Genomic DNA, 20386 nt, shown 5'->3' on the forward strand with positions numbered 1-20386 from the left:
TTTTTCTTTTCACAAGAAGAAAAAACTCTATAGGATTATTAGTTCAGGATGAACATACAAACAAAAACAGATGGTTTGTTTGACTTGATATTATATTCTAAGAGCAAAACTAGAAAAGTGGACAAAGATTTAATTAGTCTTAATTGTATGAATTTAAATGTTAGAAAACACAGAAACAAATTAATATTTGCCCCTGAATGCAGCTTTAACATTTAATATACAAAAAAACTCCAAACAAGTTCACTTGTAGAATCGTCTTGATGATTTTCTGGATGACCTTCTGCTGACAACACCAAAGGAAGCAACTCTGGTGTTGAAGTGAGCTTCTTAGCCTCTTTTATGACATTTGCCCTGAAGAATGTATTCCAGTTCTGAAGCAACCTGGAGGATGTGTCGTCATCGAACAGGAGAGTGAAGTCTTGCTTCACCTGTAACCCTTGTGGTGTCCTCGGATCACAAATGGTCCCTAGGTGAATGGCAAACAAGCATATGGGAATCCCGAGGACACAAAGAAAATTGTATTTGAAACAACTGCTAGCTCCAAATTCCCAACCATTTTAAAAAATAAATTCTAACTTACCAGTTCTTTTGTATCCAAGAATCTTGGAAAAGTGGATAGGATGCCAACGCTTCTGCTTGGGTCATTAACAAGCCTCTGATGGTGCTGAAAGGTCTTCTTCATCTTCTGGAAAATCACAGAGTTGTCTGTAGTATGGTTGAGCAAAGACATGGTCTCCTTGCAAGCATCCCCATCAAGCTGGTGTATAACATTCACAGTCCTTTGGAGATTTGGGCCACCCAAAGAACTGTCTGTCAACCTATTAGATGGTGTTGGAGATTCACAACGAATCTTTCTTTGGACAGTTTTCAGACGCCATGCTGCTCATAACAATATATCAGATAATTTTTTGTCCATTATTAAACAAATTTGTATTGTATAAATAAATATTGACTTTTACAAAAGTTTTTTAAAGTTAGACAATTAATATGCAATTATTTGGCACAAGTATAAAGAATACAACATACACTGAATACATACCCATGACTATCCCATGTGGAATTTGACTACATGTCAAATTTCACAAAGAATGATACAATAGAGGGGCACTAATGCCAGCCTGAGCAGTTTACTTGGGGTTTCTTTCATCACTAACAGCTTGAATGTGATCTGTAACACTGATATAGTTAGAGGCTATTAACAGTTTGCATTAACGCTTTGTTGCTAGCGACAAAAGCTAGCATATTTTCTTCATTTAAATTGTTTAAATGCACAAAATACATTTTATAGCACCAGTTTCTAACTATCTTACTAAGCTTGACTTAATTCTACATACCCTGTAGAACTGCATGCAAACTGGAATGATATGGGATAAGGGGGGTTGTACTGCACTGAGTGAAAAATCATTTAAGTGACAGGAAACAATTTGTGAAGCTGGGTGTCCATTCCTCATCATGATTGGACATTGCTTGTGGTGTTCCACGAGGCTCTGTACTGGGTCCAAAATTATTTATTATTTATATAAATGATATTTGTAAGGCATCTGATATATTAAAATTAGTATTATTTGCAGACGACACAAATATTTTTTGTTCTGGGGGAAATCTAAAGGAGCTGCTGGATACAATTACTTCAGAAATGTGCAGAACTAAAAAATGGTTTAACAGGAACAAACTATCGCTAAATCTAACTAAAGCTAAAATTGTCACGGTTCTGGGTCTGTTGGACCCAGTATTTTGAGTTCATTATGTTTTGGTACTTTTGCATCATGGATTTTCCTTTATGTTTCTCTGGTACTTGGTGTTTCAGTTATCTTGGTGTTTTTCTATATTATGATTTATGATCTGATACTGTTGTGATTATGATTATCATTTAGTAGCCTTTGGTCAGTGTCAAGTCTGTCTCTGTCTAGTCTGTGTCTTAGTAAGTGTGTTTTGTTTCCTGTTTTACTTTGAAGGTTCTTGTTCCTGTCTGATGTTAGTATGTGCAGCTTTGTTCCCCCTGTCTCGTCAGCCCTGATCTCTCCCAGCTGTGTCTCCCTCCTGTTGCCGATTCCCCCGTTACTACCCTGTGTATATAAGCCCTGTGTGTTTTCCTGCCTGTTGCCGGTTTGTCTGTATTACTCGGTGTCCGTCTGTGTTACTCGGTGTCCTGCTCGTCTCTCTGCCTCTCATCCCTTTTTGTATCATCTCAGGTTTGTCATTTAGCTTTCCCAGTTCAGGTCTTTAGTTTTGTCTTCCCTCTTGCCTGTTTGCCTTCTCACTCCTGTATAAATAAACTCACCGGCATCTTATCCACTGCCTGCATCTTGGGTCCTCCTTCTAAATCCACACGGCTCGCCTCGGCAGCCGTGACAAAAATAGTCTTATTTGGGAAATCCCTTAGAAATGCAAAGTCTGAGCATGGCGCAGTTTAAACAGCAGTTTAAGGATATGCTACTGAATTGTGTTGACAAAGTACTTCTTTGGAAACAGGACAGCCATTCTGTGTCTTTTGTATCTGTTTTCAAAAACCTTGATCTTGACAGATTGACTGCAGGGAAAGTTGTATTGTGTTCTCAACTCCACAAACCTAGCCTCCCCTGTGGCTCATTAAAGCACACAAACACCAGCATTTCCTCTTTGCTGTTCCTGCTCCCACCTAGACTGCTGCTGCCCACTTACAGATGGGATACATGGAGGAATGCACAGGAACACCTCTACTCTGTTCTCACTGCTTCTGCAGTAAATAAGATTGCCCCCCAAGGAGGCCATCTTGGAGCTCTGACAGAAATATTCTGAACTTCCTGTGAACCCAGAAACAAGAACAAACTCCCTGGATGCTAAAAAGGTACATCTCCCTTTCTCAGTCTCTTTCTCTTAGTCTTACCCCACACACACACACACACACACACACACAACCCCGTTCAGCTATCTTAGTGAGGACCTTCATTGACATAATGGTTTCCCTAGCCCAGTGGTTCCCAAACTTTTTTTGCTAGGCCCCCTTTTGTTTTACAAGAAAAATGTTCATGCCCCCCGCGCACACGCATAAACACACCCTCCAACCACACACACCCATAATTTGCTCCATTGCGGTTCATTTCACACCTCAAACATTTAGTAAACAATTAAGCAAATACAAGTAATCTGCAATAAATGACAGGTAGTAAGAATATAAACTACTAACTCTTTTACGCTACGTCCACACCTACACGAGTATTTTTGAAAAAGCAGCTGTTTCGTCCACGTAAACGGCGTTTCAAATCACCGAAAACTGAGATTTTTTTAAACTCCTTTTTTGCGTTTACGTGTGGACGAGGAATACAGAGTTCCTCACGCAACGTCAAAGTTATGTGCCTTTTTTCACGTCACGCTGTGCGCCATGTTATTGCTTACATGAGATGAATTGCAGAATGGCAGATAGAGACAAAATACTGTTAATCTGACTATCTGCAGGTTTTACACGCTTACATATACACACACACAGTTACTGTCCATCCATTTACAAAGGCCCCACACTTTGGGAAGGTCTGCCCTAGCCCCTTACCCTGACACTAAAACCACATTTTGAGCCTCAAAAAGGCCTTCAAACTTGTGAGGACCAGCGTGTGTGTCCTCACAACGATTGTTGGTTCTCACAAGTATAGTAGAATGCAGATTTCGGTCCTCACAAAGATAGCTAGACAGGAACACACACACGCACACACGCACACACACACACACTGTACTTTCCGTGTTCTACATGCAGTTGTGAAAACACAGACTGATCTGCTGGCTGCCTACACACCTTTTGTTCTGCAGACAGCAGCACAGTTTGTTTTTATTCTGCTTGCTGGAGCAACATAAGAACGAATGGAAGAAAGTGGAAATCTGCAAATCAAAAAGATTACAGACTCAGAGAATTTTAAAAAAGAAAGATCACCTCGTTTCTTTTCATTAAGACAAAGAGCAGCCAGTATCTTATTTTTGCAGGAGTGTCCTGCAGTCAGGGTCAGGTGATGTTGGTTTTGGGATAGTATAATGCTGAACTTGACTTGTGTGTTGATTCCAAATATAAAATATGATCCACGATGTGAAAAAACAGCTTTTTTTTTTTAAAGCCTCACACTGATTCCAAGTGTGAAGTTAAACTGATTTCCATTGCTCTTTTGAAAATAAATATGCCCTTCCTATGTAGCCCAACTTGACCATATAGTTTTAGGTCCCATGCTAATATTTATACATATGTGCAACAACCTATGTAAGAAAACTCAGAGGGCAGGAGTGCAGCTGCACAGAGTTACTGCTGAGAATCTCCATTGTTCGCATTTCAGGACAGCAGGCTTCACTGGGAACCCTGTGTTTGGCTCTAGATGTGCCTGTTACTGCTCTGGAGGGATTTGCATTTGTGTGGGTGTGTGTATGTGGTGGAGTTGGTGGATAAGAAGGTCTTGAACTAATTCACGTTTTCCCATAAATGCAGTGCATCTAGAATTCATATCTATGGAGCAGGTTGTTTCACGAGGATTCCTACGGATCCTGTGCTCACCAAAGTTTTGTATGTATATATTACATATAAATATTACAGTTCAATGGGAAACATGCAGAGCCCTTCACTCTTTTCAAAAACCTCAACTCCATAGAGACTGTGTCAGCTCCCAATGTCAGGGTCCCTGAGCAGTTTTGAGTTATATTATTACACTGTGCTGCTGTTCTGTGTCCACATTTCTGTATAGGCAGGTATGTGTGTGGGTGTGTGTATATATGTTTGGCTGTAAGATGGATGTCAAGCACCTGCAGGCCTGGTGGGTGTGGTCCTGCTAGGGGACTGGCCACACCCGAAGCTCCTGCCACACACCTGCTGCTGATCAGGGCTCGTCGGGGGAGCTACATAGGAGAGTCTTGGAGCTCCCACCGGCGTGGGATCATTTCATGAGACTTCCCGTCAGTTCGCCAGCTGGTCTGTTTGTGTGAGCCTACCTGTGTAGTTGAGGGTACTAACGGCTGCCTCTGTTTTTCCCAGGAGGATTGCTGGAACTAGAGGGCAGGCACGTGCAGGGGGGGGGGGCTGGAGGGGCTTGAGCACCCGCCCCTTTTCTGATGGGTGCCCAAAATTTTATTTTTTTTATGTGTGTGGGCATGCGGAGTCCTGTCTGTGCCCCTCAACAATAATATTTAACTATTAATCATAGTTTTGCTAAATAAAAGGATCTCGCCTGCATCAGTCACATGATCACATTTAACCAATGATCGCCCTTGACGGCAGAACGCGCTGGTTACGAGCCGGGAACGAGCTCACAAAGAGCACGCGCATTTTTTGCAGTCCGGAGCTTTAGGAGAAACACAAATTAACTCAGAGACACAGACTGATGCGACAAAACCAGTAAGTACGCGTACAGCGTACACTGTAGTGTGTAGCACCCAGGAGTATTAGCTTATTACGTACACGTTGTCTTGTGGCAACTGACGAACTGAAGCAAATGAGCGTGCTGTGTGTGCAACAGCGCGACAAACATTACCTGTCCTTTTATTAACTGCACAAGTAGTGCTGGTCACAGCTGCTGGCTACCTGTGTAAGGCTGTCATGGGTCTGTAGCTCTGTCACCGTTTTAGGGAATATATTTAGTTTTAAAGTATTTAGAACATATTTAGTTTTAAAGTAAGTTTCCGGGCTTTTCCTGCCTTTCTGGAGGGATTATATTTCACTAAAAAACGATCTAATATGCATGTCCACATAATTATGCATTATTATAATATTTTAAAAAACACGCTGTATTTTAAAGAACATACATTAAGAAGCAGATTTTATTAGATTTATATTTTAAATAAGACAAAATTTGGATTTTACAGCAGTAATATTATTGTATCTCTACAGTTTAAACATGTAATAAGCTTTGCCCCTGCACAGAGTGGATAATGAAACAAATGGAATAATCATAAATACATTATTTCATAGTTATTACTTCCCCCTCCTCATTGCTTTATTATTGTAGCTCTAGTAATAAATAATAATGTAAGGATTCTGGATCAGCACCGTGATGCCCATAGTATATACAGTATTCTGAAGAAGGTCTAAAATGTCACTGTGTGTGCGTGCATGTGTGTGTTTTATGTATATGGATTTTTTTTTAAAATTATTACTCATGATATAACATTATCCAGACATGGCTGGTAAGGACATGAGGAGGAAACAGCAGGAGCTGCGTGAGGCTACTAAAGGCAGGGCTATAACATTTTTCTGTCATCATTTTATTATAGATTAAGTGCAGGAGTTGTTAGGTGTGGATAATTAGATTATAGTTTATTGCAATAGCAAGTTGTGCCTTGTTCTCAGACAGACAGCAAGTGGAGAGTGATATATGAAATGATGGGATGGAAGGAAGAAGAGAAGCAAAGAGTGATTCACAGGCAAGACATCCAAGCGCTGTCACCAATCTTTGCATTTTGTTATTATCTCATGATACTTGTTTAATCAGCTACCATCTCTCTTATGGACTTTTTACTGTCTACAGTCTCAGATCAACACAGCCCTGCCCTCCAGCACTATCAGCAGCAACCCCTCAACAGCAACATTGTACCCATCAGGTAAAACATAGGCTACGTTTGCTTTGCCTTGTCGCCACCTCACAACAGTGATATAGTAATAATGGATTGGATTTATATAGCGCTTTTCAAGGCACCCAAAGCGCTTTACAATGCCACTATTCATTCACTCTCGCATTCATACACTGGTGGAGGCAAGCTACGGTTGTAGCCACAGCTGCCCTGGGGCAGACTGACAGAAGCGAGGCTGCCATTTCACGCCATCGGCCCCTCTGGCCAGCACCAGTAGGCAAGTAGGGTAAAGTGTCTTGCCCAAGGACACAACGACCAGGACAGAGAGCCCACGGATCGAACCGGCGACCTTCCGGTTACAGATACGCTTCCCAACCCCCTGAGCCACGGTCGCCCGCGATGCGATTCCATATTAGATTCTTGATGAATGTGTGTTGTTGTTATTCAGCCTGGTTCAATGTGCCCCTTTTTAACTTTGAGCACCCGCCCCTTTAAATGTCTCTGCACGGCCCTGCTAGGTTGCAGCAGACACAGAGGGCACAAGGGAGCGGACACACGAGCACAAACACTGGGAGAAGACACGGAGTGGAAGTCGGGAGCACACGGGGATGTATTATTGTGTGTACAGTTTTCACTGTAAATAAAGAGCACTGTTTGCATTCAAAGGAGCTTGCAAAGAAAAGCGTCTGGACTTCTTTAAGTTGCTTGAAGACGTTTCACCTCTCATCCGAGAAGCTTCTTCAGTTCTAAGGTCAAATGGTGGAGAGTCCCAGATATAAACCTAGTGGGAGTTTCCCCCCACAGAGGGACAAAAGGACCCCTGATGATCCTCTAATCGCCTGAGCCAAGGTGTGAAACTGGGCGTGGGTCCCAATCAGCCAGAGTTTCGGGTGAGTTCATTGTGAAACCTGGCCCCACCTTATCATGCGAATTCCTGAGGTCAGATGGCCCAGGATGTGAGTGGGCGTTAAGGCGTCTGGGAAGGATCTCAAAACTGAATTATAGATAGCAGAGAGTTGGTGTCGTAAACCCCGCCTCTGTTCAAAGATGGTCGCTCACAGTGGACATAGATGGCTTCTTTCACTCCTCTTTCAAACCATCTGTCCTCTCTGTCCAAAATGTGAACATTGGCATCCTCAAAAGAGTGACCTTTATCCTTAAGATGCAGATGGACTGCTGAGTCTTGTCCTGTGGAGGTGGCTCTTCTGTGTTGTGCCATGCGCTTGTGAAGTGGCTGTTTGGTCTCTCCAATGTAGAGGTCTGTGCATTCCTCGCTGCACTGTACAGCATACACCACATTGTTAAGTTTGTGTTTTGGCGTTTTGTCTTTTGGGTGAACCAGTTTTTGTCTGAGCGTGTTGCTGGGTCTGAAATGCACCGGGATGTTTGCATTGCAGAGTACTGCGACTGGATCCTCCTTCCCCCACATCCCCACGGTCTGCCAACACAGACCGTGACACCCAAACAGACAAAAAACAAACTAAAACCCAGCAACAAACAACTTAAACATAAAAAATAATAAAGAAAGAACAATACAGTATCCACATCTGAACCAAAGAGTAAAACAGTGAAATGTGGATCGTTAAACATTAGTTCTCTCTCTTCTTTTCTGTCCAAAATGAAACAGTTCAGGAGGGCGTCCGCGTGACCAGCGGCTGAGGTTACCGAGCAGGTCCGGTGGCCGACCACGTGTAAGGCAGTGGCGGCGAGTGAGCAGGTCCGGAGGTCGACCCCACTAGCAACGAAGTCCCGTCAGTGGCCTGGAAGGTGGCCACTGACACCAAATCAGACGTGGACGAGGAGAGGAGTTGGTCTGGAGAAGACTGAACTGACTGGGCTACAGGTGACTGGGCTACTGTGGGTGAGGCTAATGGCTGAGCTGATGGTTGGGCTAGAGATGGTGACAGTGCTGCAGCCTGAGATAATAAACCGGGTGTTTGAGCTGGGAATAGGTCTGCTAATTTAACCAGGGATTGCGCTAGTGCCTGAAAAGCTGGGTTGGGAGAAGGATGAGGTGGATAAAGTGATAGACTTGTAGGTGGACAGGCTAGCTCTTCCGAACCTCCAGTGTGTGAGGAGAATGGCTGGAGAGCATCAGCTGAGCCTCTAAGGAGGTCAGGTGGGATCCTGGCCGCTCTCATCCTGGGCGCTGGGACGGGCACGGGAGGTGGCTGGACACCAGTCACCCCCACCCGAGGAACAGGGGTCCGTTCTTCGTACCTCGCTAAGTAAGTTAGCTGGGCAGAGACTACAAGCCCATTATCATCAATGGAGCTCCAGTGGAGAGGGTGCAGTCCTTCAAGTATCTTGGTGTCCACATCTCCTCAGACCTGACTAGAGATGGCACGATACCACTTTTTTATGTCCGATACCGATACCGATATCATAAATTTGGATATCTGCCGATACCGATATGAATCCGATATAGTGTTTTTTAATCAACAAAGCTGTTTTTTAAATATCTTGCTGCATTTTGTATAAGTTCATACTCAAGTTTAAAACAACAACTACACTAAAGCTATTCTGTTATACCTGTATGCAAAAAAAAATATTTCATAGTTCAGCAATACTGATCAATCTAATAAACTTAAACCTACACCATCCTCCCTATTCTGGTATTTTAAAGAGTACTTAGCATAAATATTAAGCAACCTAACTAATAGGGTTCCAACTCCCAGCAACAACAAAAATAAATAAATAAAAAATAGGGAACCACCCCTCACGCTCCACCTCATGATGCTTAATCGACGTAATCAACCTTAATTTGATGCAGTGTGAAAAAAAATGCACAGAAATCAATTATTTTTCAAGAAATATTAAATAGATTCAACATCTTTCTTCAACAAAATTGCAGACTGCACAGATGGTACCTTCCCAAAGGAAAAAGTACTATAGCTTACTAGGGTATATACAGTATATATATATTAGACTTAATAGTCACTATATACAGTAATTGACTTCTATTCATTTTGCATCAAATTAAAACTTTGGGTGTCAGATAATTATTTATTAAAAGCTCGACATTTTAAATGAGAATAAGAAAGAAAAGTATGTCTTTGTGCCCCCTTTTCCCTGTTAATGCCCTATTGGCCCCCCTGGCTAAACTTTGCTAGATCCGCCCCTGCACAGTTACCAGCGTCAGCTACGTAGAAAAAGATCCTCGAGTAGAAAGTAATATTAAATAAATTCTAACAACAGCTTATCAAGCTTAAACGTGCTGCTGTTGTTTATCCGCTGGTTTCCTCTTTCTGGTGCAAAGTGGGCCAAAAGCAAACTAGAGACACGGACTCCCGACAGAAAAGCCGATCAGCTGATCGTTAAGCAGTTTCATGATTGAAGTAGCAGCAAGAAGAGGCAGTCGCTTGTTAAGCTTAATGCAGGAATGCTTTACAAACATTCAGAGATGGACTTACACACTTGCTTTACTTCTCTCGGGGATAACTTTGTCGGAGATGAAATGCCGGGTTGCTAGCGAAGCTCCAAATGCTATCCAGACCACCGACCGGTCCTGCATGCCACAGCCGCTCTATCACGTGATGCATACTGCTCTGACGTGCTAACGTTCTGAGGTGAGTTACGGCGTGTCGCAAGTTTTGTGAGCTGCTTTCGTGATATTTAATGGATCGGATTACATTTTTTTATTTTTCTCCGATATCCGATCCAGTAATTTAGGTCAGTATCGGACCGATACCGATACGTAATATCGGATCGGTCCATCTCTAGTATATACTATATGTATATATATATATATATATTGTTAAAAGTCCGCTTGTTCATTGTAACTGTTTATACTACGTTACCCATGATGCACCTCGGTATCTGTACTTCCAGTTGGGAACGTGTTCAGTGCAGTTCTGCACAGATGGGAGGTGTGTCGGAGGATAACGTATTTACTTGCATTCCTGTGTGAGTTAATACTGTGTGCGTGCTTACCATGTGAGTATTGTAAGATGAGAGTGATGCTTGTTTGACTTTATCTGTGTAATTTGCTACGTAAGAGGCTAGTCCCGTTGCTATCGCTAAGATATGTTTTTTGACCTACTACAGGCAGGCTTGTGTTCAGCCCAGATTTCATTCCATATATGACTTACTGTCAAGCATTGTGGTTGTAGGTGGATGTAACTATTTACTATGTTTATTCTCTGAAGCGTTGTAATCTGCAGAGGTCTGGTTTGCCAATGTATATCCGAGCCAGAAATTCATTTATGGTCTTAGGGTGCCATCTAGTGGCCATGAGGTTATGGCAGATTGTATAACATTACGCTGGAAACCCACAGTACTGTAGAAGGGGTACACTGCTATCCATAGTGGTTAATACAAATGTTTGTTTTTCTGTTTACAGATGACCACACACACCCATATACACACTCACGCCCCCTTTACCTGCATGTGAATACTGTAATGCCTCCCTACCAACGCTGTACATCCTGTTGATGTCATCTGCCACCTCCTTAGTAAAGTTATTTGAACTACATCACTGTGGAGTACCATTCCTTCTGACCGAGGACGACTCAGTTGAAGCGTGATCGGCAATCAGTGCAAACATACATTACAAGTGGTCCTTCGAGCCGGAGTTCGCCTTGGCTGAGTTAATGAGATGGCAAACCCTCAGGATAGAGGTGCATCGAATAGCCCCCGTCCAGCGCGGGAGAAGAAACTTCCGGGACATCTGGTGGACTATGAGCACAACCTAACTGAGCCACCCGAGCCATCTAGAGCTCCAAGTAGTTCAAGCAGCTCCGATTATGAAGAGGATGAGAGATGGCAGAAGATGGAATCAGTTTGGAGCAGTGTCCTCCAACACATGACTCAACTGCAAGTGTCTATGGAGGAAACTCGTGGGACATTACTAAAGCGGGTGGAGCGTTTGGAGCAAGCTTCTAAACCTGGCAGTCCTCTTCCCCCAGAAACAGGAGCGTTAGAACAACCCCAACGTATTTCCTCCATAACAGAAGTTGCACCACTACAACCTAGCAATGAGGTGTTACATGATACCACAGAGCCACTAACTGTGCTAGTAAGTCCCTCAAAGCAGGGCACCACAACACCTGCAAACATGCCAACGCCAGCAGAAACATCTGCTCCATCACCTCCCCGTAAAGTGAGCCTTCACATTCAGCCAGTGCTGCACCCTGCCACTTATGTAGCCGCATCAACGCCACTCAGGAGACCTGGACGATGCACTGCTGAACCCTTCTCATATCAGCGATCGGAACATCAGCCCCTGATAAACAGGCCAGGCCAGGTGCAGCTATTACATTCTGCATCCCCAGCTGATCAGCCACTACAACATGCTCATCTTTCAGTGCACCAGCTATCACGGGCTGTGGACCCAATGAGTCTGCAGCAGATGTCACATCCCGCTGCTCCTGTCGTCCAAGTCAGACATCCAGCTAACCCTGTGTACTTGCAGCCACCTTCAGGTCCACCAGCGCCTGTGCCCCAGCCATCACAGTGGGCAGAAGCTCATCACCCTGTGCCCACCATACTGCATCCTGAAGCTTTGCCCGATCCAGCTGGCAAATACTATGTTCCTTATCCCTCAGGATGTAACTATTCATCATCTTCCTCTGCCGAACACCATAATCCACAGGCTGCCACAATTTACCCAGCAGGAACGCCTCTACCAAACCTGATGGAGATGATGGTGGCGTCTTCATATGGCATTCCAAAGCCTAAGCTGGTGATCTTCCGGTCGGGGAGAGAGAGTGACTTCGCCTTATTAAAGAAAGGGCTGGACAGCACCTTAGGGCCATAGTCTCATCTGGGAGAAGATTACAAGTATCAGGTCCTACTAGATCATCTAGAGCATCCCAGCGCCCTACAGGTAGCCAAGCGCTACATTCACGACCGCACTCCCTACACTAGTGCAATGAGGGCGCTAGAGCAGAGGTATGGACAACCAAGGCAGTTAGTCCAAAGTGAGCTTAGCACTATATTAAACTGCCCCCCTATTAGAGCCGGCGATTCTCAAGCTATTGAAGACCTCTCCCTGTCGGTGTCCAGCCTGGTTGGGCTTCTCAGTACCATGGATGAAGTAGCAGCCAGTGAGCTTCATTGTGGTTCACATGTGGACAGACTGCTTACCAAGCTCCCTCTGAACTACAGGGACAACTTCATCGAGTACTGTATCACCCGGGGGATCATCCGCAGTGGCAGCAGCCGAACATACAATATGTACGACTTCTCAGAATGGCTCGAACGGAAATCCCAAGTCCTTCAGCTATCCAGACAAGCCTCTCAAATGCCCCCGGACAAGCCACGTCCAGAGAAGAACCTACTCAAAGCCTCAGCAGGGCTCAAGCCACACAACAGATCTGCTTCCATCTACTACGGCCCAAATCCAGCCCAAGCCAAGCTAAACCAGGAGGGAGAATCTACAGCTCCAGATCCGACAGTCCATCCTAAGAAGAAACAGAAGTTCAAACCTTATTGTCCATACTGCGAAGGGTCAGAGCATTATCTGAATGGCTGTGATGGATTCAAAAGGCTAGACCTCAAAGCTATGGCTACCTGGATTACCGAGAAGGCCAAATGCTGGCGCTGTGGCCGTAAACATTCTCCAGAGCAGTGTACTCTGAAGAAGCCGTGCAGCACCTGTGGTGACCAGCATTTGTCGGTGCTCCATGACCTGGTTGAGGCCAAGAAGCGGGACCCTAACATACTAACTGTGAGTACTAGTATGGTCTACCTAGACTATTCAAGTCACTCAGGTCGTGTTATGCTTAAGGTAGTACCAATCCAACTACATCATGGGAGCAAATCACTGGATACATTTGCTGTGCTCGATGACGGCTCAGAGAAGACTGTTGTGCTTCCAGCGGCAGTTACATCTCTAGGTTTGGAACAGGAGGAAGCAACACTCTCACTGAGAACTATCCGTCGAGATGTAATCCAGATGAAGGGAGGCTTTGTCTCATTTCAGGTGTCACCAAGGGCTAAGCCCAAAGTGAGGTACAAAGTAACACATGCCTTCACAGCCCAACAACTGAGCCTAGCTACTCAGTCATGTCCAGCTGAACAGCTAAAGAAGAAGTATCTTCACTTACAGAAAGTCCAGATTGAGGGATTTAACCAGATCCAACCTTTGGTGCTGATTGGCTCAGATAACGCTCATCTCATCACCCCTGTCCGCCCCGTCCTTCGGGGGTCGTCCAAAGGGCCAGTAGCTATCTGCACCAAGCTCGGATGGGCCATCCAGGGGCCGGCCAGTAGTATGCCTACATCTGAGGGGGACCTGCAGTGCCTGAACATGTGCCTTTCTCCTGCAGAGGCCCTGCATCAAGATGTGAAGCGTTTGTGGCAACTAGATGCTCCCCCCTACAGGACAGAGAAGGAGGTCACACGGTCAAAGGAGGACAGAGAGGCGGTAGCTATGTTGGAGACAAAGACCATCAGAGTCCCAGTAGACGGTGTCGAGAGATACGCCACTCCGCTGCTGAGAAGAAGGGACTTTCCACGGATGCGTGTCTCTCCTGAAGCAGTAAAAGGCCTCCTCAGATCCACCGAACGTAAGCTGGCCAAGAATCCTGATCTGACCCTCACATACAGCCAGGAGATCCACAGGTTAGTAGATTCTGGTTATGTTGTTAAGCTGAGCCCAGATGAGACACATAGTTCTTCCGAGTCATGGTATGTACCCCACCACATGGTACATCACAATAATAAGGCTAGGGTGGTCTTCAACTGTTCGTTTGAGTTTCAGGGGGCCGTCCTGAACCACTACCTCTTACCAGGACCTCCCTTGGGGCCCACTCTGCTGGGGGTATTACTCCGCTTCCGCCAACACCCTGTAGCTGTGAGTGGAGATATCAAAGCCATGTTTCACCAGATTCGGCTGCTCCCAGAGGATTGTCCTCTGCTACGGTTTCTGTGGAGGGATTGTGAAACTGACCGGCCCCCAGACGTATATGAGTGGAGAGTTTTGCCCTTCGGAACGACATGTAGCCCCTGTTGTGCTATTTTCGCCCTACAGAGACATGCAAGGGAGCACGAAGACACCCACAAGGACATCTGTGACTCTGTCCACACAGCCTTCTATGTGGATAACTGTTTACAGTCCCTGTCCAACCCAGAAGAGGCAAAGCAGCTCATCGACCGAATGAGAGATTTACTCATTCAAGGAGGATTCGAGATACGTCAGTGGGCGAGCAACGTGCTGAACTTCAAAAGTCTCGACCCACAAGAGTCAACATTAGGACTCAGCTGGCACTGCCCGACAGATGTCCTGGGATATAAGCACCGCCCTATAACCTACTCCACGGTCACGCTGCGCAACGTGTACAAGGTACTAGCTACCCAGTATGACCCCTTAGGTTATATTTGTCCCTACACTACAAGGGCCAAGCTGATTGTACAGGCCCTGTGGAGCACAGAGAGAGGATGGGATGAGCCCATTGAAGGGAATCTACTTCAGTCCTGGCTTGAGTGGGAAGGCGAACTGTCACACCTTCAGCATGTCACCATTCCCCGCTGCTACGCTCCTTCTCACAACTCCAGCAATGTGACATACGAGGCTCACATATTCTGTGACGCATCAGAAAAGGCGTATGGGGCTGTGGCTTATCTCCGAGTAATCGAGCAGCAACTGCCCATCGCCACATCATTCCTGATGGCTCGCTCCAGAGTGGCCCCACGCAAACAGGTGTCAATGCCCCGGCTGGAGCTTTGCGCAGCACTCACAGGAGCCCAATTGGCCAAATTACTCCAGACAGAGCTCACCATTCTCCTGCAATCGATCTACCTGTGGACAGACTCTACAACGGTGCTGCAGTGGATCCAGTCTAGTTCCTGTCGCTATAAGGTATTCGTGGGGACTAGAATCTGTGAAATACAGGAGCTGACATCTCCTGAACAGTGGCGGTATGTGACCTCTGACCTCAATCCCGCTGATGACATCACCAGAGGGAAACATCTCGCTGACCTAACTGTCCGCAATCGTTGGTCACATGGTCCACCCTTTCTGTCACAAACCGCTGACACTTGGCCTAAGTTTCCAACAGAGTTCCCGGCATGCAGTGAGGCAGAGCTCAGGAAGACTGCATTCTGTGGGCACGCTTCTGCAACCCCGACCTTACCGGATCCAACACATTATGCCACGCTAGATGAGCTGATTGCTGCTACATACCAGACCCAACACGGGGCGGCTGACGCTCCTATTACAGCAGTGGAGCAACTAGAAACCAAGACCATGCTGCTTCGCTCGGCTCAGACTGACAGCTTCCCAGAGGAGGCCCGAGCCCTCCAGATCGGGCACCCAGTCTGCTCAGACAGCCGTCTTAGCGTGCTGTCCCCTGAATATGACAGTCTTACCGGTCTCCTCAGAGTCGGAGGCCGCCTCCGTCGAGCTGCCGACTTAGATCCAGACAGTATTCATCCCATCGTATTAGCAGCTGAACATCCCCTGACCAAGCTCATCATAAAAACTTATGATGGCCAGCTCCTTCATCCAGGTGCAGAGAGGCTGTTTGCGGAAATACGGCGCACCTATTGGATTCTCAGAGGAGGTCAAGCCATTAAGAAGCATCAGCACCAGTGTGTGGACTGTAGGAGATGGCGCGCCTCACCTTCTACACCCAAAATGGCTGACTTACCTTCATCACGGCTGAGACTCTATAAGCCGCCGTTCTGGTCAACGGGTGTAGACTGTTTTGGGCCATACACGATAAAGATAGGTCGTAGAAGAGAGAAACGCTGGGGAATTATCTACAAGTGTCTTACAACCAGATGCGTGCACCTTGATCTCCTCCCTAGTCTTGACACAGATTCCTTCCTTATGTCATTACGCAGATTTATTGCACGCCGAGGAAAGCCATACGAGATGTGGTCTGATCGAGGGACCAATTTCAGAGGTGGGCACAGAGAACTCCAAACGGTGTTTGAAAACATGGAGCCGGACCTCAAGCAGCAACTGGCCAAGCAGACTATCAACTTCTGCTTCAATCCCCCACACTCTCCTCATTTCGGAGGAGCATGGGAAAGGGAAATCAGAGCAGTGAAGTCAGCTCTGCAAGTAGTCCTGAAGGACCAAGTTGTGGCGGAAGAAGTCCTACTCACTGCTCTCATAGAGGTTGAGGGCATTTTGAACTCAAAGCCGCTCGGCTATGCATCGGCTGACATAGCTGACCCAGATCCCATCACACCAAATCTTTTCTTGATGGGGCGGCATGATTCGGCACTACCCCAGGCAGTTTACGGCCCCTCAGGCACTCTTTCGAACAGAAGATGGAGGCACAGTCAGGTCATCAGTGACCACTTCTGGAAGCGGTTCATACAGAACTACCTCCCAGGACTGCAACTCCGACAGAAATGGAGGAAGTCCACTGACAACATGGCTGTGGGACAAGCTGTTATGATTGTGGACTGTAACTTGCCTAGAGGCCTTTGGCCTGTGGGTACCATTGTCAAAGTTTTCCCAGGGATTGATGGCGTTGTTCGAGCTGCCGAGGTCAAAGTTAAAGACAGTACCTATGTTCGCCCGGTAACTAAGCTGGTAGAACTTCCCGAAGTTCCTGAGGACTCACATGACACTGTTTCAAAATAGAAGGACTCTAGCGGGAGTGTATTTGCCTACAAATACAGGGGCGGCTGTTAAAAGTCCGCTTGTTCATTGTAACTGTTTATACTACGTTACCCATGATGCACCTCGGTATCTGTACTTCCGGTTGGGAACGTGTTCAGTGCAGTTCTGCACAGATGGGAGGTGTGTCGGAGGATAACGTATTTACTTGCATTCCTGTGTGAGTTAATACTGTGTGCGTGCTTACCATGTGAGTATTGTAAGATGAGAGTGATGCTTGTTTGACTTTATCTGTGTAATTTGCTACGTAAGAGGCTAGTCCCGTTGCTATCGCTAAGATATGTTTTTTGACCTACTACAGGCAGGCTTGTGTTCAGCCCAGATTTCATTCCATATATGACTTACTGTCAAGCATTGTGGTTGTAGGTGGATGTAACTATTTACTATGTTTATTCTCTGAAGCGTTGTAATCTGCAGAGGTCTGGTTTGCCAATGTATATCCGAGCCAGAAATTCATTTATGGTCTTAGGGTGCCATCTAGTGGCCATGAGGTTATGGCAGATTGTATAACATTACGCTGGAAACCCACAGTACTGTAGAAGGGGTACACTGCTATCCATAGTGGTTAATACAAATGTTTGTTTCTCTGTTTACAGATGACCACACACACCCATATACACACTCACGCCCCCTTTACCTGCATGTGAATACTGTAATGCCTCCCTACCAACGCTGTACATCCTGTTGATGTCATCTGCCACCTCCTTAGTAAAGTTATTTGAACTACATCACTGTGGAGTACCATTCCTTCTGACCGAGGACGACTCAGTTGAAGCGTGATCGGCAATCAGTGCAAACATACATTACATATATATATATATATATATATATATATATATATATATATAAAAAAACACCCAGCACGCCCCTGCGGGCGGTTTATCCTTCAAGCTCGGGTCCTCTACCAGAGGCCTGGGAGCTTGAGGGTCCTGCGCAGTATCTTAGCTGTTCCCAGGACTGCGCTCTTCTGGACAGAGTCCGACGGTGCTCTGGTCTGCTGAGTCCATGTTGTGGCTGGATCGTTCTGTCAAGGCTAGTGAAGCGGACTCAGGCGCAGACCACTAGTTCCTTCAAACAAGAGTGGATTTATTTACAGTGATTCTCACAAGTGCAATATATATATACAAAGGTGTTCGGGAAAAGGGTCGGGGTTCCGGGGTCCAGGACTGACAGGGGAAGCAGTCCAGGGTGGAGGCTTTCCATACACAAACAACAGCTCCTCTCTGCACCACCACTCTTCTTGCCCACGCTCAGTCACAGTTGCTCAGGGAACGGGTCCAGGGGAGATCTACACACATACAGAGAGACAGTCAGCTTCCAGGTTCAGAAGTACTCACGAGTTCAAATTACAGGTTTGCAGGGCGACTGACGCTGACGGCTCAACGATCCAGCGAAGAGTAGAGCAGGCCCACCATCCTAAGTAGGGCTCTAATTCTCGTGATCAGCGGCAGGTGTGCTGATCATCCCCAGGTGCATGGCCCAGGGGCGGGAGCCCATACTGAGCTCCGCCCCGGCAGGAGAAAGAGAGAGAGAGAGAGCAGAGAGAGAGAGAGGAGAATAAACAAAACAAAACATAGCGCCAGACTGATGTCAGCTGGCGAGGTGCGGGGACCATGACAAAAACACACATTGGGTTATAAATGTCTGTAGACAGGGTTTTTCTCTGTATCTATTATTGTACGATCTACTGTACAATATAAAGCGCCTTAAGGCAACTGTTGTTGTGATTTGTAAATATATATAAATAAAATTGGATTGAATTGAATTGAATAGACTCTAAAATCACACAATAAGAAGTCATAAGACAAGCTGCCAGCTCACGGCCTCTCAACAATTACACTTCTGCATAAGCTAAACCTTAACTTTAGCTTAACATGAATATGAATGTATGATCTGATAAGCAGTCTGGTTCCTGATTGTACTTCCTCCTATTGAAGTCTGCCAGTGGGTTACCGGAGACTCAGATCGTGTGAGTTTCTAAGTAGCTGTGTGCTTATACTGGGATTGAGGAAGTGTTAAAGAAGCATGCTTAGTGAGATAATTAACAGCATAATATTATAACCTGTATTCATTGGCATAAGGAAGGGGTTAATATATAGTCAAAATATTGACCAAAACTGGGAAGAGTCAGAAAGAGGAAATATGAAAGTGCAAATAGGATTTGGCATAAGAGCTATCAGTATGGCAGTTACAGATCGTTTTTGTTTTTATTTTTCAGCTATTCATCTTTTGTGATGCACCCAATCTTTTAAGGACAAGACTCCCAAGTAAAGTTGTTTTTTTTTTAAACAAATATATACATGTACAAGCTGTCCAGCCAGAAAACTTCACTATTCAAACAACACGCACTGGTAAAACTGAAATGACCTTATTTAAATAATGGAAGCTCAGGTCACAGGTTCATCCTTATGCTTGTGTCATCATTTTGACTTGAAGTGCTGAAACACTGACACTTTCAAGGTTGTAGATGTGAATGCTTTTAGTTCCTGAAAAATTACTTTTGAGACTTACTGTCTACATTTGAAAATAGCACAGTGTAAAAAAGGATTTGAACGAAACAAAATAGATCAGCATTTTCATTACAACACCGAAAAATCATCCATCCACTTATTAAACTTCGTGTTTAACGGTGAGCTATCACCACTATATATAAATATTTATATATTTGGTATGAAGCAAGATCCCTGTAATGATTTGCAGATAGCAATAGAAGAAAGTCAGCTGTGGTAAATCTAACATTGACAAGTAAAAAAGCCTTAAAGAATCTGAAAGCATTGAAATCAAATATGTCATCAGTGCAATAAAATCTATCAACAAGTTCAAGTTTCATTCTCTCACAGCAAAACAAAGAGTGATTTCAGGTCGTGAAGGAGCTGCACATTTCTGCTTAGTTACTGGAAACCAAAAGTTAACAACCTGGTCTCCTCTGCTGGAAGTTGTTGTTTAGCTTGAGCCAGCGTCAAAGGTTGGATGAGTATTGCTGGGGGATATTAGTTGGATCGGTTTGTGCATTCCCTCTGAGCTGGAGGTCATGCTTGAAACATCTTGTTTGTCTTTGCTCACGATGTGATGATAATTAGTAACTCTACTAACAGACCTCTGTAGTTAAGACACAAAAACTAGGAAACTTGTAATAAAACTGCAAATACTGGGTGACATGACCAACAGATGACTAGAACAAAGCAGATGTACGCAGTCACCACTCAGACGAATCAGTCAGCTGCAGGGAGTCATAAGGGTGGATACTCCACCTTACTGTTGCATGCTAGTGAAAGTAGTGACATCAAACAGGAA

General features: G+C 45.2%; 2 long non-coding RNA genes across 2 annotated transcripts; both read left to right on the forward strand.

Moving 5' to 3' along the window:
- Positions 1-10351: 10351 nt before the first annotated feature.
- Positions 10352-10987, forward strand: LOC113006929 (uncharacterized). The gene is made up of 2 exons (XR_003269824.1): positions 10352-10449; positions 10856-10987. It is a non-coding gene; the product is annotated as an uncharacterized LOC113006929 (long non-coding RNA).
- Positions 10988-16763: 5776 nt separating this feature from the next.
- Positions 16764-17820, forward strand: LOC113006928 (uncharacterized). Its single transcript, XR_003269823.1, has 2 exons — positions 16764-17282; positions 17689-17820. It is a non-coding gene; the product is annotated as an uncharacterized LOC113006928 (long non-coding RNA).
- The last annotated feature ends 2566 nt before the right edge of the window (positions 17821-20386 follow it).

This window comes from Astatotilapia calliptera, chromosome 15 (assembly GCF_900246225.1).
Source record: "Astatotilapia calliptera chromosome 15, fAstCal1.2, whole genome shotgun sequence".
Lineage (NCBI taxonomy): Eukaryota > Metazoa > Chordata > Actinopteri > Cichliformes > Cichlidae > Astatotilapia > Astatotilapia calliptera.